At 44.3% G+C, this 26,643-nt stretch overlaps 1 pseudogene; it reads right to left on the minus strand.

Moving 5' to 3' along the window:
* Window positions 1–3,872: 3,872 nt before the first annotated feature.
* On the minus strand, window positions 3,873–26,643 carry LOC123404907 (annotated as a pseudogene).

A 26,643-nucleotide genomic window follows, 5' to 3' on the forward strand; every position in this document is an offset into this window, starting at 1 on the left:
ACGACGTGCTGAAGCGTTTGCAAGCCTCAGATCAACGAGCTGATCACCGGAGAGCCACAGGCAACGGGCTACCGCGGCGGTCATCGTCGGGCTCCGGTGGAATCAGGTGCTAGGGCTCGGGATCGAGAGGGGAAATAGGGGAAAAGGATCCTGAGCTCACGAGGAGTGCAGCGGCATTGAAAGTAGGCCCGGGGAAGGCCTGAGGAGGAAGAACGGCGGCGATGAACATCGGCGATCCGAGGAGGAAGAAGACGGCTTCTCGGTGATTCACTACATCTCGGCGTCGAGCTCGTGGCTTGGAAGCTTCAGGGGACCCTGGCGGTTCTTCTGCGCGGCTCAGGAGGGAAGGAGGCAGGTCAGAGCGACGGCGAGCTCGAGCTCTGCTCGGGCTCCAATGGCGGCCGAGAGGAGAGATAGCAGGGGGGAGAATGGGGAGGGGATGAGCTCGGGCACGGCTCGGGGAGCTTATCCCCGACCTCGCCAGCGCGACGCGGCGGCCAGGCAGGCACGCAGCTGCGTGGGGGCGCCGGATCGAGCGGCGGCCACCTCCTGCTCCGACTGGCAAGGAGGAAGACGACAGGTAAGGTGGGTTGGGCTTCAGGTAAGCGTAGGATAGCATTTTACCATTTTTCTGTCTCTGTTTTATTTGCTGACATTGATTTCTATTTATTTTGGCTTCAAAAAGCAGACTAAAAATAGTTTGAAAAGTGCTGGGGTGTTAGTTGGAGTATTTCCAATCACCCATAAAGTTTTCAGCATTTTTGAAAACTATATATTTTTGAATTCAAATATAAGTTTGAATTCAGAGACTTGCTAGTTTAAAATAAAATGCCAAAATTGATTTGAAAATAGTTTTCCCCCCTGATAATTTGTTTTCAATATTTATCAGAAATATTGAACTTTTAAGAAGGCCATTTTGGGTTCATTGATTTTGTCAAGTTTTGAATTTCCTTTGAATAAGAATTGGCTAGGGTTTTTGGTTTGAGTTTCACCACTTCTTTGGAGTTTGTTTCAATTTCTTGAATGCAATGCAAGAAAACATGAGCACAAATACTAAACCCTAGTTAGGGATCCAGGGATGTGACAGCAGCCATCCACCTACGAGCCAGAAAGGCGCATATTACGGCCCATCCCGCGAAACCCTAGATGAGAAATCCCCAAATCCAATGTCAACCAAAAATCCAAATCAACATACCTCACTGTCTGCGGAGGAGCTTGCAGACGAGATTGCGGACGTACACATGGACGTGCCCCAGTGGTGAAAATGGGAACGGGGCGTGACGGACCGCTAAATCTAGACAAATCTCGGGAAAAATGGAGATCCGAGGTCGAGCTTCGAGAGGAGAAAGCTTAACTAGTGTGGCTCGGGCATTTCATCGAACACCTCATGTGCATAGGAGGTGAGCTAGAGCACCCAAATGCCCTCCCCTCGCCGGCCAGAAAAAACAGAGTGCTCTGCCGCGGCGATGGGTATATATCGGAAAATATTTGTCCCGGTTCGTGTCATAAACCGGGGCTAAAGCCCCCCCCCCCTTCTAAACCGGTTCAAGGCACGAACCGGTACCAATGGATGTGGGCCAGGAGCGTGGCCCATTGGTCCCGGTTCGTGCCTAGAACTGGGACAAATGGGTCCAGACGAACCGAGACCAGTGCCCACCAGGCCCCGAACAGCCCCCTGGGCTCATGAACCGGGTCTAATGCCCCCCATGGGTCCCGGTTCGTGAAGAACCGGGACTAATGGGCAGGCCAGACCTGAACCAGAGCCCTGTTTTCTACTAGTGATGCAAAGTAAATGAAGCTGAGTATGAAACATACTCGGCGAAAAATCCTATTTAACCTCGGTGATGAGTAAGCCGAGTGTTACATTCAAAATACAGACCTCAAGTTCATTTCGACCGGCTTAAGCCGTGTAAAACAAGTGTCATTTCACGCTATATAAGCCGAAGGTAAAACCTAGGTTCTCGGTGAAAATGCAGGTATGTCTATCAGACGGGGCTGATGGATGCTGCCCACTCGGTAAGCCGAGTGTGCAACCTAAGTTGTGTCTTTACTCCCTGCCCACCCGGGAACATATTCGTACACCGATTGTCAGCTATTAGCCGACGGATCTGCTCAGCATACTTCCTGAGTTATTGATCCTCACAAATATGGTACTCTATATGCTTTTTTTCCAGCTCCCAAGAGAGGTCTTGCAAAGACTGAATTATTTCATATCCAGATTATTTTCGAAAGGAGACAAAAAAAAATACAGGCTGATAAAATGAAGCGTGGTTTGTAGGTCGAAAGGCCAAGCTGGTCTTGGCATCATGACCTTTGGGTCAAGAATAATGCCTTACTTAGTAAATGGTTGTTCATACTTATACTAAGAATGGTGTTTGGCAAACCCTATTTCTCAACAAGTATCTATAACAAAAAGTTGTTTCTCATGCGTACTGAAACCTGGTGATTCACACTTTTCGACAGGTCTAATGATGGCAAATAAATATCTTTTCCGCTTTGAATCCTTCTCGATTAAAGACGGGTACAAGATTCGTATCTGGAATGACAACTGGTTAGGAAATGCAAGCCACCGAGAAGGCGAGAACAATACCCAGCTTTGTACTGGATTGTTTGCGATAAGAAGGAAACACTTGCACACGTGCTCAGTTCTTTCCTGCATAATATTTCCTTCGGACGGGATTGGATTGGCACACTGGTTGGATCATGGCAAAATCATCCAAATAGCATCTAATCTGTATCCGCTCATAGGTGTTGCCAATATTGTTCGTCATTGCTTGACGACATTCCTTATATGTTCAAAAAATTATTAAGGGTGGAAGGGTCTCCCTTCTTATGGTCACTTTGGCTATGTACAAATGATCTTGTTTTAATGATAAAACTCTTCCCCTTTGCTGGTTATTTTTTCTTGTACGTACTTACTTCGTATGTGGGCTAGGAGGGTGCTTGGATACGTTTTAGTCCCATGACTAAAAGTAGTGGGACTAAAACTTTCTAGCCTCACTCATGCTTGGATCCAAAATACTAAAGAGACTAAAATCAATTTAATCAGCATTTATTATGCTCCCTCTCCCCTAATCCTACCACTATAACTGCCAACTCCTCCCCCACGTCAGTTGATCGAATCTTGCTCCCGCCACTACTGTTGCTCATACACAAGAAAATTTGTCCATACACAAGAAAATAAAAATGCCACTGAACTGACGGAAAAACTGAATGTGAGCAACAGTGTAGCAGGTAATCTGCTGGCCATGCTACGAGCGAACACGCTGTAAACCTGCAAGGACCCGCCGGGTATGCACTATGTAGAGCCTGGTGTGGTGATTCGCAGTGCTCTTTTTCCATACATGTAAAGTAAAATTTTCCATACAAGTAAAGTAAAAATTTCCATACATAAGGAAATTACTATTGTCCATACACAAGAAAATAAGTAACATGACAATGATCTCAATGGCCCTGGAACAAACCATCAGCAATTCTATCTGTCAATTGATTCATGTCAACCGAATCTTGCTCCATTTCTAGATCCCTCCTGTTACGACGCCTCCTCCTTGTTTCCTCAAGGAGAGGTTGATAATTCTAATCTCTGTCACACCTGTCGAATTCCGCATCCGCCAACTGACTTTTGCGGATAAAATTGTGCAAGGCCATACATGCAACAATAATTTTTGTTTGCTTGTGTAGAGGATAACTTTGTATTTTAAAAAGGATCCTCCATTTATTTTTCAGGACTCCAAAAGAACGCTCAATGACATTGCGTAGTCTAGAATGAGTGTAGTTGAAGTGCTCTTTTTTACCTCTCGGCATGGTGCCTTGATGGAACTCATCATAGGAAACATGACACAAAAGGAGACATTGGATTCATGACAACCTAGCTAAGACTCATCTTCGTCATACATCTTCTTTGCTTTGCACCATCTCTTCAACCATATGAGCCTAGCTTGAGGGTTCTTCATGTTTTGGAAGACAAACTTGTTGTGTTTGTCCTTGAATAAGTCACAGGCTACAAAGTACTCAATTGACTCCTCTGCTACCCCACACTCAATGGCAAGTTGCTGACATGTAGCTAGTGCTACCTTACGCTCCTCACTTCTCTTTGCCTTTTCTTTGCCTTGGTCCACAATTGTCTGCAATATGGTGTTTGATGTCTCAGCTTCCTTGTCCATTCTGGTGGTGATCTCCTTCAAAGTCCTCAAAAATGGACCCTTAGTTTTGCCATTCTCCCTGTTCATTTATTTAAAGGACTACTTGTTGTACTCCTAAAATCAACTGAGCTGGTACCCCTCTTGTGGGTATTGGTACTCATTGGGCTGCCAGCCGCATCATCATCATCGTCGTTTGCCTCTGTATCATCTTCTGGCCCAGGTACATAAGCAGAAGTACCATCCACAGCTACCTCATGAAACATCTCATGCAACAGTCCAATGTACTCAGGGTTACACTTTCTAAATTTCTTGAGATTTGGTCTACTCTGCAAAATAATATTTGTACAACATTAGCATATGTCTCAATGTACTCAGGGTTACATTTGATCATGAAAAAACTTTAGTTGTCGTACCTTAATATCCCTCTCCCACCAAGCAGTAGTTGTCGTAACTTCTCCATGTTCGTCGCGGCCGCATCCGGTTTGCTGTGGCAACCACACCAAATCATTGTACACACCCTTCAGGTTCTGTATTTTGTTCTTGACTTCCCTCCCTGGATGCCACAATTTTGTCTTCTGATAATATTTCTCCTTCATATTTTTGTAACCCTGATTGGTCCAAACTTTAGCAGTAAAATTGCCATCCTCTATCTCCTCACAAGCTAACTCACACAAAATGTATGTATTTTCGTCGGTCCAATTAGCCTTGCTTTTGTAACCCTGATCGGTCCAAACTTTAGCAGTAAAACAACCTACATCTCTCTGCTTCAAAGAAATGGTGTGAGCAGAATTTTATACCTTCATGTGATGGTTCAGCGTGTTATCATCTTCATCTTCGTCTTCTTCGATGCCGTCATCAGCATCCACCGGAATCGACGATTCCTGCGGCTGCCTGCTGCTGCCCGCGCCATTTGAACCCCCACGACGTGCACCAACTCGCATGGCAGCAGCATCACCTCCCCCCGAAACAACGACGGCCTTGCCGCGAGCAGCTGGTGCCCTCGCTATGGACAGACCTTGGCGAGATCGACGACCTCGCAGCGGCAAGCCATCTGATCTTGCCCTCTGTGGAGGGAAACCTTGACCGGAGCCGCTGTCTCGGTGAAGAATATGCGTGTACATGGTCATGTCGGGGTACGAGGCGGTGCCGCAGTCGGCGTTGAGGTCAAGGTTCCCCAGGTCCATGCACGGTGCGGCTACATTCCCGGCCCTCGGAACATGGCTGTCGGAACTATCACGCCGGAGACGAGGGGGCGTCAAACCCCACCCTTCGCCGTCCATGGCATCCGCCGCAGCACCAGATGATTCCGTTTGAGACAAGAAATCAAACGAGGCGCCGTGCATGGCAGATGGATCTGAGACAATACTCTCATCCTATTAATGGGTACACAAGCAAAAAAATGGAAGAAATTGAGTGCGCGTCGTCCATGGCGGATGCATCTTGGAATCATCTCTCACCTGAATCGTTCCTCAGCCACCAACAGAACAGCGGAGGGGGAGGCGTGGCGGTAGGCCAAACCGGCGGCTATCAACGGAGGTGGAGGCGGCCGCTGGAGGCCATGGACGACTATCAGCTACTTCCTTCCTCAGCCACCAGGAGCAGGAAGGGGAGAGGAGCACTCCAGGTAGGGGAAAGGAAAAGACGAGGCTGTAGCCGCACCGCTCCTTTGACCGCTCGAGAAGGCTGTAGCCGCACCGTTGTGCTAAATGAAAGAGTAAAACAATGAGAGATTAAATGAGGAGAGAGAGGACTAAAAGATTTTAGTAGGGGTTACTGATCAGCAATCTCTGGTGTTAGCTATATGAATGCTTATGACAACAAACCTTCTCCTGCAACGGCACCAGAAGAATGCTGAAAGCACTCCCCAGTAATGAGACTAGAAGAATGTTGTTGATGGCCCACCAGCGTGTGGGTTCGCAGCAGTTCTCAAGGGTAGAGTATTCGACCCAATTTGTTGATAAGCCGGTCGGGAGGTGAGAGTATACTCTCAAGTATTAGCAGCTGAATTTGTTAGATTGAACCGTACCTGAAAGATTAGTATCTGCAAGCACAGTAGTAACAACAAAGTAATATGATAACAACGGTGTCAGAAACGATCTGTTGACGGCAGACTATTCCTAACGATTGTATCAATGGCGTCTCCATTGCCGCGTTGACGGAAGTTGTCAGTTCCGGTCAACGTCCGGTGAACCAACAGTGTAATAGGTAGCATGAGTTAATGAGCAATAGCAGTGGCAAGGAACAACAGTAGTGACAACAGTAGAAAGTAGCAACAGTAGCAAGCGACAGTAATAGCAACAGTAGCAGCAGAGCAAGACAAGTAACAGCAGTAGCAAGAGTAGTAGCAGCAGAAGAGCAAGACAAGTAACATCAGTAGCAACAGTAGTAGCAGCAGCAACAGAGCAAGACAAGTAACAGCAGTAGGACAAACTCGTAGGCAATGGGTCGGTGATTTGTTTGGATGATATTCATCATGCAACAGTTATAACACGGAGAGATATGTGGCTAGCTCCCGTTCGTCAATGTGATGTAGGCATGCATTCCGTGTGTCGTCATACGTGCTTAGGGAAAAGAACTTGCATGACATCTATTGTCCATCCCTCCCGTGGCAGCGGGGTCCAAAAGGAAACTACGGGATATTAAGGTTCTCCTTTTAATAAAGAACCGGACCAACGCATTAGCACTTGGTGAACACATAAAACTCCTCAAACTATGGTCATCTCCGGGAGTGGTTCCAGTTATTGTCACTCCGGGGTTGCCGGATCATAACACATAGTAGGTAACTACAACTTGCAAGATCGGATCTAAAACACACATATATTGGTGACAACATAATAATTTCAGATCTGAAATCATGGCACTCGGGCCCTAGTGACAAGCATTAAGCCTGGGAAAGTAGTAGTAACATCAATCTCAGAACATAGTGGATACTAGGGATCAATCCCCATCAAAACTAACTCGATTACATGATAGATCTCATCCTACTCATCACCTCCCAGCGAGCCTACGAATAGATTACTCACGAACGACGAAGAGCTTCATGGAATTGGAGAGGGAAGAAGGTTGATGATGTCGATGGCGACGATTTCCCCTCTCTGAAGCCCTAGACGGACTCCAGATCTGCCCTCCAGATAAAGAACAAGTGGTGGCAGCGCCTCCGTATCGAAAACGCGACGAAAACTTCTCTTTTTATTTTTCTGGGACGAAAGGCAACTTATAGAGCTGGAGTTGGGAGCAGCAGGTGCCTGTGGGCCCCACTAGCCTGCCCACCGCCATCAGGGGGATGGTGGCGGAGCAGAGGCTTGTGGCCCACTGGCCCACCCCCTGAGGTGGAACTTGCCGCAAATATTTTTGATATTTTCCAAAACTGCTCCCCGTAAATTTTCACGACTTTTGGAGAACTTTCATTTCTGCACAAAAATAACACCAAGGCAATTCTGCTGAAAACAGCGTCAGTCCAGGTTAGTTCCATTCAAATCATGCAAATTAGAGTCCAAAACAAGGGCAAAAGAGTTTGGAAAAGTAGATACGATGGAGACGTATCATCTCCCCCAAGCGTAAAACCTTGCTTGTCCTCAAGCAACTCAGTTGACAAACTGAGGGAGAAAGAAAAACTTTGACAAACTCTGTTTGATGTTGTTGTTGCAACTATGTCTAACTCATAACGAGAATTTCAGCAAGATCACAAGTTAACCACATAAGCAAATGACACAAAGGTCTCACGGTAAACTAATATCAATGGCATAATCAGCTAACGAGCAAATAATAATGAGTTTCAAATACCAACACTTCAATCAAAACAAGCATGAAGCAATATGAATAGGTGGTATCTCGCTAGCTCTTTCTGAGACCGCAAAACATAAATGCAGAGCACTTTCAAAGATCAAGGGCTGACTAAATTTTGTAATTCATAGCAACGAAGATCCAGTCATAGTCATACTCAATATTAATCAAAAGCGAAGCATAAAAATGACAGAGGTGCTCTCTAATTGGTGCTTATATAAGAGGAGGATGACTCAACAGGAAAAAAAATAGATAGACCCTTCGCAGAGGGAAGCATTGCTTTACAGAGGTGCCAGAGCTCAAGCTTTGAAAACAGAGATAATAATTTTGGGTGGCATGCTTTCATTGTCAATGCAATGACCAAGAGTTCTCAATATCTTCCATGCTACTCATGCTATAAGTGGTTTCCAAACATAAAAGTAAAGTTTTAACTCCCCCACCACAAATCAATCACACTCCACGGCTAGCCGAATCCTCGGGTACCATCCATACTAACATCAATCCAGGGGGAGTCTTGTTTTACAGTTAGGTTTTTGATTTAAGCGTGGAACTGGGCATCCCAAATACCGGCCCCTTTCTCGTGAATGACAGTGAATAAACACATGTTGAGGACAACACTCCTAGCATGGAAGATACCAATAGCCCTCTGTCACCACATGAGCGGTTCGGGCATGCAAAACGGATTATTTCTTGAAGGTTTAGAGAATGGCACATGCAAATTTACTTGGAACGGCAGGTAGATACCGCAAATAGGTATGTATGGTGGGCTCTCATGGAAAAACTATTGGGTTTATGGAAGAGGATGCGCAAGCAGTATTCCGCTTAGTACAAGTGAAGGCTAGCAAAAGACTCGGAAGCGACCAACTAGAGAGCGACAACAGTCATCAAGATGCAGTGAGTTTGACTAACATTGAATGCAAGCATGAACAGGATATAAATCACCATGAACACGAACATCATAGAGGCTATGTTGATTTTGTTTCAACTACATGCATGAACATGCGCCAAGTCAAGCCACTTGAAACATTCAAAGGAGAATACCATCCTATCATACTACATCATAGTCATCTCAAAATCTATGTTGGCATTCAAGACAAACCATTATAAGCTCTCAGCTAAATAAGCATGGCATCAGAAACTATGATCTCTAAGTTGTCATTTCAAACATGGTTCTCTCACAACAAAGCTAAATCTGGGTTGACAAGCTAGTCATATTTACAAAACCAAAATAGATAGAGTTCATACCAGCTTTTCAGTCTTAGTCACTTCGTCATATATCATCATTGTTGCCTTTCATTTGCACGATCGAACGATGAAAACGATAGTAAGCGCATTGGACTAAGCTGAATCTGCACGCAAACACAAAGGAGAAGAAAAGTAATATGGCTCTTTGAAAGCTAAACAGGTAAGCATGCAAGAACCAATAAACATTGTAACCAATATCTTCTACCTTGACACGAAGAAAAAGAAAACTATTTACACGGGAAAGCTCCCAACAAGCCAAAGAAGAAAGAAAAATCTTTTTGGATTTTCTCAAAGGACACAAAACAAGAAAACGAAAAGAAACTAGCATGGATAATACAGTGGCAAAGTGTAAACACAGGCTAACAGAGTGAAAGCATAAGCATGAATGTAAAGTCGGTGAGAACACGTACTCCCCCAAGCTTAGGCTTTTGGCCTAGCTTGGTCTACTGCCATGGTGGATCCTGGCGAAACCCAAAGTCATAATGGGTGTTATACGGGAGTGCTGAAGCCACTGCCTGAATAGCTGCCTCACGAAGTTGAGCAGCTGTAGCCTCCCTCTCATACTCCTCTGCCTCTCCTATGGTTATGTAGTATCTTCGTTTAACCTAAAAGTCAAAGAAAGCAGGAGCAGGAAGGGTAATATGGAAAACACGCTGCCGGTTAAATATCAAGCGGTATAGGAGGGATCCATGATATCTCTCAAGGAACTGGTAGCGTGTTAGAGCGACACGATCAAGGTAAGCTGTACGAAGAGGAGGGTCTTCTGGACGGATGGATACCCCAAGAAAATTAGCTAAGCATGTAGCATAAACTCCACCAAAGAAATCCCCCTCACCGGCATTTTTATTCAGCCTCCTTGCTATAATAGCTCCCACATTGAAGCTCTTGTCACATGTTACTGTGCTCTTAAGGATACTAAGATCGGAAGCGCATAGGTGAGAATGTGCACCCTTGCCGTTAATGCACCTACCTATGAAGAGGGCAAGGTAGTGCAGGGCAGGGAAATGGATGCTTCCTATGGTGGCTTGCGTGATATCTCTGGTTTCTCCAACAGTTATACTGGAGACAAAGTATCTGACCGAAGACTTAGGAGGATCATTAACACTACCTCCATCGGGTATCTTGCAAATCCTATTAAAATCCTCTAGATCCACGGTATGTGATTTATCGTACAGGTCAAACAGTATGGATGATTCACGGCCAGCTAAAAATTTAAATCTACGCACGAAAGAGGCAGTGAGCATAGCATACTTTTCACATTTATCTGAGAGGAATTGTTCTAACCCGGCATTGCGGACAACTGCATCAAACTCATCCTTGAAGCCTGCTTCGATCATGAACTCATTGGAAGGCCATTCACATGGTTTCACCGGTGCGTCCCTTAGTTGAAAAGGTTCGGGCTCCCGAAAGTAGAGATGAGGACCCTTCTTACTTGAGGACCCACCATGAAACTATTGGAAATATGCCCTAGAGGCAATAATAAATTAGTTATTATTATATTTCTTAGTTCATGATAATCGTTTATTATCCATGCTATAATTGTATTGATTGGAAACACAATGCATGTGTGGATACATAGACAAAACACTGTCCCTAGTAAGCCTCTAGTTGACTAGCTCGTTGATCAAAGATGGTCAAGGTTTCCTGACCATAGGCAAGTGCTGTCACTTGATAACGGGATCACATCATTAGGAGAATCATGTGATGGCCTAGACCCAAACTAATAGACGTAGCATGTTGATCGTGTCATTTTGTTGCTACTGTTTTCAGCGTGTCAAGTATTTATTCCTATGACCATGAGATCATATAACTCACTGACACCGGAGGAATGCTTCCTGTGTATCAAACGTCGCAACGTAATTGGGTGACTATAAAGATGCTCTACAGGTATCTCCGAAGGTGTTCGTTGAGTTAGTATGGATCAAGACTGGGATTTGTCACTCTGTATGACGGAGAGGTATCTCGGGGCCCACTCGGTAATACAACATCACACACAAGCCTTGCAAGCAATGTGACTTAGTGTAAGTTGCGGGATCTTGTATTATGGAACGAGTAAAGAGACTTGCCGGTAAACGAGATTGAAATAGGTATGCGGATACTGACGATCAAATCTCGGGCAAGTAACATACCGAAGGACAAAGGGAATGACATACGGGAATATATGAATCCTTGGCACTGAGGTTCAAACGATAAGATCTTCGTAGAATATGTGGGATCCAATATGGGCATCCAGGTCCCGCTATTGGATATTGACCGAGGAGTCACTCGGGTCATGTCTACATAGTTCTCGAACCCGTAGGGTCTGCACACTTAAGGTTCGACGTTGTTTCATGCGTATTTGAGTTATATGGTTGGTTACCGAATGTTGTTCGAAGTCCTGGATGAGATCACGGACGTCACGAGTGTTTCCGGAATGGTCCGGAAACGAAGATTGATATATAGGATGACCTCATTTGATTACCGGAAGGTTTTCGGAGTTACCGGAAATGTACCGGGAATGACGAATGGGTTGCGGGTGTTCACCGGGGGGGGGGGGCAACCCACCCCGGGGAAGCCCATAGGCCTTGGGGGTGGCGCACTAGCCCTTAGTGGGCTGGTGGGATAGCCCAAGAAGGCCCTATGCACCATAGGAAGAAAATCAAAGAGAAAAAAAAGAGGAGGTGGGTAAAGGGGGAAGAACTCCTCCTTCCAAACCTATTTGGATTCGGTTTGGAAGGGGAGGACTCCCCCCCCCCTTGGCTCGGCCGAACCCCTTGGGGGTCCTTGGACCCCAAGGCAAGGCTCCCCCTCTTCCCCCTATATATACGCAGGTTTTAGAGCTGATTTGAGACAACTTTGCCACAACAGCCCGACCACATATCTCCACGGTTTTACCTCTAGATCGTGTTTCTGTGGAGCTTGGGCGGAGCCCTGCTGAGATAAGATCACCACCAACCTCCGAAGCGCCGTCCACTTATCTACCTCTCCGTCTCTCTTGCTGGATCAAGAAGGCCGAGATCATCGTCGAGCTGTACGTGTGCTGAACGCGGAGGTGCCGTCCGTTCGGCACTAGATCGTGGGACTGATCACGGGACGGTTCGCGGGGAGGATCGAGGGACGTGAGGACGTTCCAAAACATCAACCGCGTTCACTAACGCTTCTGCTGTGCGATCTACAAGGGTACGTAGATCGAATATCCCCTCTCGTAGATGGACATCACCATGATAGGTCTTCGTGCGCGTAGGAATTTTTTTTGTTTCCCATGCGACGTTCCCCAACAGTGGCTTCATGAGCTAGGTTCATGCGTAGATGTCTTCTCGAGTAGAACACAAAAGTTTTTGTGGGCTGTGATGTGCGTTTTTCTGCCCTCCTTAGTCTTTTCTTGATTCCGCGGTATTGTTGGATTGAAGCGGCTCGAACCGACATTACTCGTACGCTTACGAGAGACTGGTTTCATCACTACCAGTAACTCCGTTGCTCAAAGATGACCGGCGAGTGTCGGTTTCTCCAACTATAGTTGAATCAGATTTGACCGAGGAGGTCCTTGGATAAGGTTAAATAGAAATTCATATATCTCCATTGTGGTGTTTGCGTAAGTAAGATGCGATCCTACTAGATACCCATGGTCACCACGTAAAACATGCAACAACAATTAGAGGATGTCTAACTTGTTTTTGCAGGGTATGCTTGTGATGTGATATGGCCAACGATGTGATGTGATATATTGTATGTATGAGATGATCATGTTGTAATAGTTAATATCGACTTGCACGTCGATGGTACGACAACCGGCAGGAGCCATAGGGTTGTCTTTCAACTAACGTTTGTGCTTGCAGATGTGTTTACTATATTGCTAGGACGTAGCTTTAGTAGTAATAGCATGAGTAGCACGACAACCCCGATGGCGACACGTTGATGGAGATCATGGTGTGACGCCGGTGGCAAGAAGTTCGTGCCGGTGCTTTGGTGATGGAGATCAAGAAGCACATGATGATGGCCATAGCATGTCACTTATGAATTGCATGTGATGTTAATCCTTTATGCACCTTATCTCACTAAAATTTCAAGACGAAATTGTGTTCTCCCCGACTGTGCACCGTTGCGAGAGTTCTTCGTTACGAGACACCACGTGATGATCGGGTGTGATAGACTCAACGTTCACATACAACGGGTGCAAAACAGTTGCACACGCGGAACACTCGGGTTAAGCTTGACGAGCCTAGCATGTACAGACATGGCCTCGGAACACATGAGACCGAAAGGTCGAGCATGAATCGTATAGTTGATATGATTAGCATAGAGATGCTTACCACTGAAACTATTCTCGACTCACGTGATGATCGGACTTGAGATAGTGGATTTGGATCATATACCACTCAAATGACTAGAGAGATGTACTTTTTGAGTGGGAGTTCTTAAGTAATATGATTAATTGAACTAATTGTCATGAACATAGTCTAATGGTCTTTGCGAATTACGATGTAGCTTGCACTATAGCTCTACTGTTTTTACATGTTCCTAGAGAAAATTTAGTTGAAAGTTGATAGTAGCAAACTTTGCAGACTCAGTCTGTAAAACCGAGGATTGTCCTCGTTGCTGTGCAGAAGGCTTATGTCCTTAATGCACCACTCGGTGTGCTGCACCTTGAGCGTCGTCTATAGATGTTGTGAACATCCGACATACACGTTTCTGATGACTACACGATAGTTCAGTGCAAAATACTTAATGGCTTAGAAGCAAGGCGTCGAAGACGTTTTGAAACGCCACGGAACATAAGTGATGTTCTAAAGAGATGAAATTGTGATTTCATACTTGTGCCCTTGTTAAGAGGTACGAGACCTCCGACAAGATTCTTTGTCCACAAAGTAAAGGAGAAAAGCTCAATCGTTGAGCGTGTGCTCAGATTGTCTGAGTACGACAATCGCTTTAATCAAGTGGGAGTTAATCTTCCAAATAGTGGTGGTTCTCCAAAGTCACTGCCACCAAGCTGTAAGAGCTTCATGATGAACTATAACATATCAAGGATAGATACAATGATCCTCGAGCGATTCGCGATGTTTGACACTGCGAAAGTAGAAATCAAGAAGGAGCATCAATAGTTGATGGTTTGTAAAACCACTAAGTTTCAAGAAAGGCAAGGGCTAGAAGGGATACTTCGTGAAACGGCAAAACAGTTGCTGCACTAATGAAGAGACCCAAGACAAAACCCAAACCTGAGACTAAGTGCTTCTGTAATGAGGGGAACAGTCACTGAGGCGGAGCAACTCTAGATACTTGGTAGATAAGAAGGCTGGCAAAAGTCGAAAGAAGTATATTTGATATACATGATGCATACTTTACTAGTACTCCTAGTAGCATGAGGGTATTGGATACCGGTTCGGTTGCTAAGTGATTAGTAACACGAAATGAAAGCTACGGCATAAACGGAGACTAGCTAAAGGCGAGGTGACGATACGTGTTGGAAGTATTTCCAAGATTGATATGATCAAAACATCGCACGCTCCCTCTACCATCGGGATTGGTGTTAAACCTAAATAATTGTTATTTGGTGCTTGCGTTGAGCATGAACATGATTGGATCGCGTTTATTGCAATACGATTATTCATTTAAAGAGAATAGTGGTTACTCTATTTGCTTGAATAATCACCTTCAATGGTTTATTGAATCTCGATCGTAGTGTTACACATGTTCATGATATTGGTGCCAAAAAGATACGAGGTAATGATGATAGTACCACTTACTTGTGGCACTGCCGCTTGAGTCATGTTGGTATAAATTGCATGAAGAGACTCCATGCTGATGGATCTTTATACTCACTTGATTTTGAATCACTAGTGACATGCAAATCATACCACATGAGCAAGTCCTTGTTTTCATTGAGATGAAACAAGATAGTAACTTGTTGCAAGTGATACATATTGATGTATGCAGTCCAATGGGTGCTGAGGCACGCAGTGGATATCATTATGTTCTTACTTCAATGACGATTTGAGTAGATACAAGAGTATTTACCTAATGAATCACAAGTCTGAAATATTGAAAGGTTCAATTCTGTTTCGGAGTGAAGTTCGTCGTAACAAGAGGATAAACTATCTACGATATGATCATAGAAATGAATATCTGAGTTACGAGTTTTGGTACGTAGTTAAGACAATGTGGAAATTGTTTTGCAGTTCATGCCACCTGGAACATCATAGTGTGATGATGTGTCTGAACGTCATAGCCACGCACTATTTGGTATGGTGCATGCTATGATGTCTCTTATCTAATTACCACTATCATTTATGGGTTACGCATTAGAGACAACCGCATTCACTTTAAATAGGGCACCCCGTATTTCTGTTGAGATGACACAGTATAGACCGAGGTTTAGAGAAATCTAAACTATCGTTTCTTGAAAGTTTGCGGCTTCGACACTTATGTGAAAAAGTTTCAGTATGATAAGCTCGAACCCAAAAGCGGATAAATGCATCTTCATAGGATATCCAAAACAGTTGGGTACATCTCCTATCTCAGATCCGAAAGCAAAGTGTTTGTTTCTAGAAACGGATCCTTTCTCGAGGAAAGGTTTCTCTCGAAAGAATTGAGTGGGAGGGTGGTAGAACTTGATGAGGTTATTGAACCATCACTTCAACCAGTGTGTAGCAGGGCGCAGGAATTTGTTCCTGTGGCGCCTACACCAATTGAAGTGAAAGCTGATGACGGTGATCATCGAGCATCGGATCAAGTTACTACAAGCCTTGTAGGTTGACAAGGTCACGTACTACTGCAGAGTGGTACGGTAACCCTGTCTTGGAGGTCATCTTGTTGAGCAACAGTGAACCTACGAGTTATGGAGAAAGCAATGGTGGGCCCGGATTCCGACAAATGGCTGGAAGCCATGAAATCCGAGAGAGGATCCATGTATGAAAACAAAGTGTAGACTTTGGAAGAACTACTTGATGGTCATAGGACTATTGAGTAAAGATGGATCTTTAAAAGGAAGACAGACGATGATGGTGATAAGTCACGATTAAGAAAAGCTCGACTTGTCGCAAAGATGTTTCCGACAAGATCAAACAGTTGACTATGATGAGACTTTCTCACTCATAGCGATGCTAAAAGTCTGTTAGAATTATGTTAGTAGTTGATGCATTATTTATGAAATATTGCACATAGGATGTCAAAACATTGTTTCCTCGACGGTTTCCTTGAGAAAATATTGTATGTGATACAACCAGGAGGTTTTGTCGATCCTAAAGATACTAGCAAGTATGCAAGCTCCAGCGATCCTTCAATGGACTGGTGCAAGCATCTCGGAGTTGGAATATACACTTTGATGAGATGATCAAAGATTTTGGGTTTGTACAAGGTTGATGAGAAACTTGTATTTCCAAAGAAGTGAGTGGGAGCACTATAGAATTTCTGATAAGTATATGTGGTTGACATATTGTGGATCAGAAGTAATGTAGAATTTCTGTAAAGCATACAAGGTTGTTTGAAAGGAGTTTTCAAAGGAATACCTGGATTGCACTACTTGAACGTTGAGCATCAAAGATCTATGGAGATAGATCGAAAGCGCTTAATAGAAGTTTCAACAAGATGCATGCCTTGACAAGTTTTTGAAGGAGTTCAAAATAGATCAGCAAAGAAGGAGTTCTTGGTTGCGTTGTGAGGTGTGAATTCGAGTAAGACTAAAAACCCGACCCCGGCAGAATAAAGAGAATAGACGAAGGTCGTCTTCTATGCCTTAGCCGTAGACTCTGAAGTATGCCATGCTGAGTACCGCACCTGATGTGTGCCTTGCAGAAAATCTGTTAAGAGGTACACAGAGTGATCCAGGATTGAATCAGTGATCAGCGGTCAAAGTTATCCTTAGTAACTAAATAGACTAAGGAATTTTTCTCGATTATGGAGGTGGTTAAAGAGTTCGTCGTAAAGGGTTACGTCGATGCAAGCTTTGACACTAATCCGAATAACTATGAGTAGTGAAACGGATTCGTATAGTAGAGTAGATATTTGGAGCATTTCCGAATAGCACGTAGTAGCAGCATCTATAAGATGACATAAAGATTTGTAAAGAACACACGGATATGAAAGTTCCAGAACCGTTGACTAAAACCTCTCTCACGAGCAAGGCGTAATCACACCCATAACTATATGGGTGTTGGATTCGTTGAAATCACATGGTGATGTGAACTAGATTATTGACTCTAGTGCAAGTGGGAGACTGTTGGAAATATGCCCTAGAGGCAATAATAAATTAGTTATTATTATATTTCTTAGTTCATGATAATCATTTATTATCCATGCTATAATTGTATTGATTGGAAACACGGTGCATGTGTGGATACATAGACAAAACACTGTCCCTAGGAAGCCTCTAGTTGACTAGCTCGTTGATCAAAGATGGTCAAGGTTTCCTGACCATAGGCAAGTGTTGTCACTTGATAACGGGATCACATCATTAGGAGACTCATGTGATGGACTAGACCCAAACTAATAGACGTAGCATGTTGATAGTGTCATTTTGTTGCTACTGTTTTCTGCGTGTCAAGTATTTATTCCTATGACCATGAGATCATATAACTCACTGACACCGGAGGAATGCTTTGTGTGTATCAAACGTCGCAACATAATTGGGTGACTATAAAGATGCTCTACAAGTATCTCCAAAGGTGTTCGTTGAGTTAGTATGGATCAAGACTGGGATTTGTCACTCTGTATGACGGAGAGGTATCTCGGGGCCCACTCGGTAATACAACATCACACACAAGCCTTGCAAGCAATGTGACTTAGTGTAAGTTGCGGGATCTTGTATTATGGAACGAGTAAAGAGACTTTCCGGTAAACAAAATTGAAATAGGTATGCGGATACTGACGATCAGATCTCGGGCAAGTAACATACCGAAGGACAAAGGGAATGACATACGGGATTATATGAATCCTTGGCACTGAGGTTCAAACGATAAGATCTTCGTAGAATATGTGGGATCCAATATGAGCATCCAGGTCCCGCTATTGGATATTGACCGAGGAGTCACTCGGGTCATGTCTACATAGTTCTCGAACCCGCAGGGTCTGCACACTTAAGGTTCGACGTTGTTTCATGCGTATTTGAGTTATATGGTTGGTTACCGAATGTTGTTTGAAGTCCCGGATGAGATCACGGACGTCACGAGGGTTTCTGGAATGGTCTGGAAACGAAGATTGATATATAGGATGACCTCATTTGATTACCGGAAGGTTTTCGGAGTTACCAGGAATGACGAATGGGTTCCGGGTGTTCACCGGGGGGGCAACCCACCCCGGGGAAGCCCATAGGCCTTGGGGGTGGCGCACCAGCCCTTAGTGGGCTGGTGGGACAGCCCAAGAAGGCCCTATGCGCCATAGGAAGAAAATCAAAGAGAAAAAAAAAGAGGAGGTGGGAAAAGGGGGAAGGACTCCTCCTTCCAAACCTAGTTGGATTCGGTTTGGAAGGGGAGGACTCCCCCCCTTGGCTCGGCCGAACCCCTTGGGGGTCCTTGGACCCCAAGGCAAGGCTCCCCCTCTTCCCCCTATATATACGGAGGTTTTAGGGCTGATTTGAGACAACTTTGCCACGGCAGCCCGACCACATATCTCCACGGTTTTACCTCTAGATCGCATTTCTGTGGAGCTCGGGCGGAGCCCTGCTGAGATAAGATCACCACCAACCTCCGGAGCGCCGTCATGCTGCCGGAGAACTCATCTACCTCTCCGTCTCTCTTGCTGGATCAAGAAGGCCGAGATCATCGTCGAGCTGTACGTGTGCTGAACGCGGAGGTGTCGTCCGTTCGGCACTAGATCGTGAGACTGATCGCGGGACGGTTCACGGGGTGGATCGAGGGACGTGAGGACGTTCCACTACATCAACCGCGTTCACTAACGCTTCTGCTGTGCGATCTACAAGGGTACGTAGATCGAATATCCCCTCTCGTAGATGGACATCAGCATGATAGGTCTTCGTGCGCGTAGGAAATTTTTTTGTTTCCCATGCGACGTTCCCCAACAGAAACTTCCTCCTGAACATAATTTCCTTATGCTGAAATTTTTGAAGTTCAAGAGAAAAGTGAATAAAGACCCACCACACCTTGTAGCAACTACTCCTACTAGTGCCTAGAGACCGTATCACACACTAAAACTACTTGGAACCAGCTAAAATCAACATTTCTAGATCAAGAATAGGGTCACCAAGGTAGCAAGAATACGCGAAGAATAAAGCACTCGAGCAAAAACTAATTGGACCAATGGAGGAGTCACTTACCAAGGAGTAATTTCCCCAAAACGGTTCGGAGAATGGTGCTTTGATCAAGGAGATCGAAAATCACAGCCAAATGAGCAAGAACACGGGGTTGAGTTGCGCAACAAATTTTTCTGGAGGTGGAAGAAGAGGCTGGGAGCTAGAATGAGTGGAGGGGATGCCTGTGGGCCCCACAAGCTTGCACCCCGCCACCAGGGGGTAGGTGGCGGTGGGGGGGCTTGTGGCCCACGGGTCTGGCCCCCAGGCAAGCTCTCAGGCCCAGAAACTTTCGAAAATTCCAGAAAAAATCATACTAAATTTTCAGGACCATCGGAGAACTTTTATTTTCGAGGTATTTTTCTCCGGGACGCTAAAACAGAAAACAGGAAAAGCTAAACTAATTATATCATTTTTCTTCTAAGCAACAGAAAAGGAAAGCTCAAAATAGAGTTATGTGACTCTTTGATTCATCCGTTTCATGGTCATCGAAAGAAATCCGTCAATGGGGTTGATCAAGTCCTTATGACAAAACCTTCTCGAATCGCAGAGAGAACGGAGAATTTTCGAATAGCCACTAAGTCACCTCAATGGGGATATGAATCTCCCCAACAAGCAAATCATACTTCATCTTGACACAAGGAATAGGGCATTCAAAGCTCAATGAGAATCGATGAAGTCTTTTCAATAGCATTGATGCAATGTACTGGATATCGTTTCTTCGAAAAGTGCACTGTGTGCTCATTACCGTTGACATGGAAAGTGACATTGCCTTTGTTGCAATCTATAACAGCCCCTGCAGTGTTTAAAAAGGGTCTTCCGAGGATGATAGCCATGGCATCGTCCTCGGGAATATCCAAGATAACAAAGTCTGTTAAGATAGTGGTGTTAGCAACCACAACAGGCACATCCTCGCAAATGCCGATAGGGAAAGCAGTTGATTTGTCGGCCATTTGCACAGAAATTTCAGTGGGTGTCAACTTATCCAACTCAATTCTACGATAAAGAGAAAGCGGCATAACACTAACACCGTTTCCAAGGTCACATAAGGCAGTTCTTACGTAGTTTCCTTTAATGGAGCAAGGTATAGTGGGCACTCCGGGATCACCAAGTTTCTTAGGAGTTCCACCCTTGAAAGTATAGTTGGCAAGCATGGTGGAGATCTCAAGATCTGGTATCTTTCGTTTATTAGTCACGATATCTTTAATGTACTTGGCATATGGAGACATCTTGAGCATATCAGTTAACCGCATCTGCAGAAAGACGGGTCTTATCATCTCAACGAAGCGCTCAAAATCTTCATCATCCTTTTTCTTGGATGGCTTAGGAGGAAAGGGCATAGGTCTCTGAACCCATGGCCCTCTTTCTTTACCATGCTTCTTAGCAGTGAAGTCATTCTTGTCGTATTTCTTAGGTTGTGGATTATCAAGATTAACCGTAGGTTCAATCTCCACATCCTCATCATTGATAGGTTGAGCATTATTATGAACATCACTGTCCATATTGTCACCAGGTTCATGTTCATCACGAGATTGTGTTTCTGCATCAGACGCAGAGATATCATTACGTTCTTCAGGTGTGACAGTATTTGGTGAACTGGCGTGCAGGTTTCTATCATCCTTCTTCTTCTCCTTAGGATGACTAGGTGTATCAGCATTGATTCCTTGAGAATCTTGATCAATTCTCTTAGGATGACCTTCACGATACAAAGGTTCCTAAGTCATTTTGCCTCCTCTAGTAATGACTCTGACAGAGTTGTCATTTCATTCATTGAGCAAGTCATTCTGAGCTTTAAGTACTTGTTCTACCTGAGTAGTAATCATAGAGGCATGTTTACTCACAAGCTTCAGATCATTGACATTTCTGTCTACACAAGCACTTAAATGGCTAAGCATACAAGTACTTTTTTCCAAATGTCTGCTAACATAATCATTGAAACTGTGTTGTTTGGCAACAAAGTTGTCAAATTCATCAAAGCATAGGCTAGCAGGTTTATCAAAAGGAATATCACTCTCATCAAACCTACGCAGAGAATTCACTTCTACTACCTGTATCGGGTTATCGAGACCATTGATGTCTTTGATAGGTGGTAGATTTTTGACATCTTCAGCTCTAATGCATTTCTCTTGCATAGATTTCTTGGCTTCTTGCATATCTTCGGGACTGAGGAATAGAATACCTCTTTTCTTAGGAGTTGGCTTAGGAGGTGGTTCGGGAATAGTCCAAGCATTATCGTTGATCAAGAGATTATTCGGTAGGGTCTCAGCTTGTTCTAAAGTTCGTTCCCTAAAAACACAACCGGCACAACTATCTAGGTGGTCTCTAGAGGCATCGGTAAGTCCGTTATAGAGGATATCAAGTATCTCGTTCTTCTTAAGAGGGTGATCAGGCAAAGCATTCTGTAGCTGGACGAGCCTCCCCCAAGCTTGTGGGAGACTCTCTTCTTGGAGTTGAGCAAAGTTGTATATTTCCTGCAAGGCAGCTTGCTTCTTATGGGCAGGGAAATATTTCTCACAGAAGTAATAGACCATCTCCTCGGGACTGCGCACACATCCAGGAGCAAGAGAAGTGAACCAGACTTTAGCGTCATCCTTTAGAGAGAAAGGAAATGGCATAAGGATATAGTAGTGGCAGATCTTCTCCTCATTAGTGAAAGGTTGGCTATTTCGGATAGTTTGGCAAGATGGGCTATGACCGTCTTTGACTCATAACCGTGAAAAGGATCAGATTCGACTAGAGAGATTATCTCAGGGTAGACAGAGAATTCATAATCCTTATCGGTGACAAAGATAGGCGAAGTGGCAAACTTCAGTCATTTTTCATCCTGGCTTCCCGAGATTTTTCCTTCCACTTGAGAAGTAATTTCTCAGCGTCATAGGCATCCTTACACGCAAGAAAATCCTCAGCTATCTCTCCCTCCATAATGTAACCCTTAGGTATATCAGGCAATTCATATCTAGGAGAGCTAAATCTAGCAGGAGCAAAAGCAGGTTCTATCTCAATAGTATTGGCAGTATCAGAAGCATCACGAGCATTGGCAGTAACTCTAGCAATATGAGCATCAAGGAACACTCCTAGTGGAACATCAGGCAAAGTAGCATCTCTAGCAGTATCAAGCATAACATCATCAGGCATAGCATCTCTAGCAGTATCAAGCATAGCATCATCAGGCAAAATAGCATCTCTAGCATCATCAGGCAAAGTAGTATCAAGCATAGCATCTCTAGAAGTATCAGGCATAGTATCAAGCATAGCATCATCAGGCATAGTATCAAGCATAGCAACTCTAGCAGTAGTATCACAAGCATCATCAAGCACAGGCGACATATCAAGATTTCTAGCAGGAGGTGATGTCGCAAACTTACTCATAACTGAAGGTGAATCAAGTGCACAGCTAGATGGCAATTCCTTACCTCCCCTCGTAGTTGAGGGCAAGACTTTGGTCTTCGGATCCTTCAGATTCTTCATAGTGATCAGCGGATATAAATCCCAAGTGACTCAGAGAATATAGCAATACCTCCCCGGCAACGGCGCCCGAAAAATGCTGATCTGCAATCTCTGGCGTTAGCTAGACGAATGCTTATGACAACAAACCTTCTCCTGCAACGGCACCAGAAGAATGTGAAAGCACTCCCCAGTAATGAGACTAGAAGAATGTTGTTGATGGCCCACCAGCGCATGGGTTCACAACAGTTTTCGAGGGTAGAGTATTCGACCCAATTTATTGATAAGCCCGTCGGGAGGTGAGAGTATACTCTCAAGTATTAGCATTTGAATTTGTCAGATTCAACCGCACCTGAAAGATTAGTATCTGCAAGCACAGTAGTAACAGCAAAGTAATATGATAACAACGGTGTCAGAAACGATCTATTGACGGCAGACTATTCCTAACGATTGTATCAATGGCGCCTCCGTTGCCGCGTTGATGGAAGTTGTCAGTTCGAGTCAACGTCCGGTGAACCAACAGTGTAACAGGTAGCAGCAGTGTAACGAGAAATAGCAGTGGCAAGGAACAGCAGTAGTGAAAGCAGTAGCAAGTAGCAACAGCAGCAAGTGATAGTAATAGCAGCAGTAGCAGCAGAGCAAGACAAGTAACAGCAGTAGCAACAATAGTAGCAGCAGCAGAGCAAGACAAGTAACAGCAGTAGCAATAGTAGTAGCAGCAGCAGCATAGCAAGACAAGTAACAGCAGTAGGACAAACTCGTAGGCAATGGGTCGGTGATTTGTTTGGATGATATTCATCATGCAACAGCTATAACACGGAGAGATATGTGGCTAGCTCCCGTTCGTCAATGTGATGTAGGCATGCATTCCGTATGTCGTCATACGTGCTTAGGGAAAAGAACTTCCATGACATATATTGTCCATCCCTCCCGTGGCAGCGGGGTCCAAAAGGAAACTATGGGATATTAAGGTTCTCCTTTTAATAAAGAACCGGACCAACGCATTAGCACTTGGTGAACACATGAACTCCTCAAACTATGGTCATCTCCGGGAGTGGTTCCGGTTATTGTCACTCCGGGGTTGTCGGATCATAACACATAGTAGGTAACTACAACTTGCAAGATCGGATCTAAAACACATATATATTGGTGACAACATAATAATTTCAGATCTGAAATCATGGCACTCGGGCCCTAGTGACAAGCATTAAGCATGGCAAAGTAGTAGTAACATCAATCTCAGAAAACAGTGGATACTAGGGATCAATCTCCATCAAAACTAACTCGATTACATGATAGATCTCATCCTACTCATCACCGCCCAGCGAGCCTACACTATAAGGATATCCCCCCTAAAGCAACATAAATTGTACAACATTTTGACTATATGTTGCAAAGTTCACAGTAGATACGCATATAAACAGTGCAACTTATGCGTTGTAGATTTGCTGGTCATAACCCTATTGTGGTACATATATATGAAAAAAATAAACAAAAGGAGAGAAAAAGATGTGCGAGAAACAGAGCACCCAATCCCCCCATCTCTCCCAAATCACCGCCACCAACCGCCTCGTCTGCCTCCTCTGCTCTGACCCAGTTCGCCGTCAGCCCTTCTGCTCCCCTCCTCCAACCTCGTAGCTTCGGAGGCTACCAGATCCGCCGCAACCACCACCCACCCATCCCTCCCGCATCCCATCACTATATTTCACTTGTCTTCTCGATGCCCCACCTGCAGCGGCTGATTCACTTAGCGTCCGGCGAATTCCGCCACCGCGAAGCACAACTCAAGGCCCCGTCGCACCGCGGAGCCCCCCATCCGGCTAGGTCTGGAGCTGGCAGCAACCAAAGACCACCCAGGAGCCTCCCCTCATGGATAGGGTTTCGGACTCAGGGCGTCGGCTCCGTCACTGGTGTCCATGTTGTTCTCTTTTCCACTAACTTGCCCCTGCAGTCATCTCTTGTTACCTAGGTTGGCTCGTCGAAGATATCATGATTTTGTTTCGTTGGTATGGATGGATAATAGCTCATTCCCGATTGTAATTGTAGTCATGTTATTGTTGCAGAAATTGTTTGGAAATTGCTAGAGGCAAACCTTCTTGCATGTCTTCAGGGCAGAGATGGCGGTAACATCTGCTCTTTGTCGCTTTCACACTTCCCGCTGCAGCACACCTTGGTAAAGATTGGATAAAGTTCCACCACTCCCTGCTTTTGACTGTTCTTTCTTGTCCAGACTATTCTTGCATTTAGTTCCTATTATGTTATCATCGATGGACCTATGAGTTCGTCTTTACCCTGTGAGAATATCCGAGTAAGGCCAAGAATATGTGTGGTTCAATTCATGTTGGACTCGGGTTTTTTTTTCTCATGTAAGCTGCAACTGTCCAATTGAGTACGAGAGTTGATTCTGGTTTTGCGAGATTTGTGCCTCACTCGGACCATCTTCGCATGTATTTTGCATTGATTAAGTGCTACTGATGTGCTGATCCGTCGAGTTGAGACTTACTTTTTTTTATGACCATGCAGATGATGTGCTCACCCTATCAATAAGTGTTTCTTATCCTTGATTGTGCTCGATAGATGTGATGTGCGTGTAAGTGCTCTTTGTTTACCCTTTTAACTAAACCGAGGCTTGTTTCCTAAACTAATTTTATTCCAGTTTTCGTGTATTGCTCGTGAAACTATTTATAATAATTTACTATTAGAATATTTTGTCCCTTTGCTGATTGTCTACATGCACAACTAATTCCTGAAAGTAGATGTTCTGCTGTTAAGCTGCAGCAAATCTTGTATTCCATCTAACTGAACTTAATTCTTTCTTCCCCCATGATTTTAAACTTCAGAACTTGTGTAGACAAATAAATATACATTTGCATTGTGTTGCAATGGTCTTAGATGGAGCATCTGAAGTCGACATTCACTCGGTGTTTCTTGCAATTAACTAAGCACTCGACTTCAGTTGTGCCATTGCAGGTTTCTGTCCATTGGCAGCAAAAGAATTTGTATGACTGAGAACAAGTTATCTACATGGCGATGTATGCACTCGGTGACCTGGATACTAGATGCCAGTGACTTTCTGCATTTCACAGTGTGTGTGTGATGTTCTGTGCATCCAATACTCACAACACTACAAGAATGCAACTGATCGACTGTGGTTTGGTAAAGGACAGTCTAAATGCAGTGAATGGCATTTTGCATGATGCATCTTTCCTTTTGAACAGTTTCTAAAAGTATTGCGTGGTACCGGATTGCATGGGGAGTGTCCATGTTCTTATCACTCTTGTTTTTGTTTTCTCGAGATTTAGGATAATTTGGTTAAGATGGTTCGGCAGAAGTGCAACACTGCTTTTTGATCTATGGTTTAAAGCTTTGGACTGCTACCTCAAAAATATGCCTCGTCCATATTTGAACTCATCCAAACAGTACGAATTTTCTTGGATGATTCTACCATTCAATTTGCTCTTTTAAAATATTTTGTTATTTGTTGTAAATATGGGTGGGTGCAACAAAGCGAACCTTTATGTTCTAATATATATACTCCCTGGTGCATTGGTCCTGATGCGTCTGTATAACTATCTAACTAACTCAGGGATAAAATCGTTTAGTCAGATGTAAAGTTACCAATTTAGTAACTAGGACACATGCATTGAACGGGAGGAATATAGCTGGCTCTTCTTTTATTAAGTAGGAATGGAACTTGATGAAGTTTTACTTCGGTTGCGATGTTCTAGAGATGCATGAGACACCTATCAGTTCAAAACCTTTCTCCCTTGGTTTTGCAGCAGCATGCACCAACTCGATGCAGGGGGACGCCAT

This window comes from Hordeum vulgare, chromosome 6H, assembly GCF_904849725.1.
Source record: "Hordeum vulgare subsp. vulgare chromosome 6H, MorexV3_pseudomolecules_assembly, whole genome shotgun sequence".
NCBI lineage: Eukaryota > Viridiplantae > Streptophyta > Magnoliopsida > Poales > Poaceae > Hordeum > Hordeum vulgare.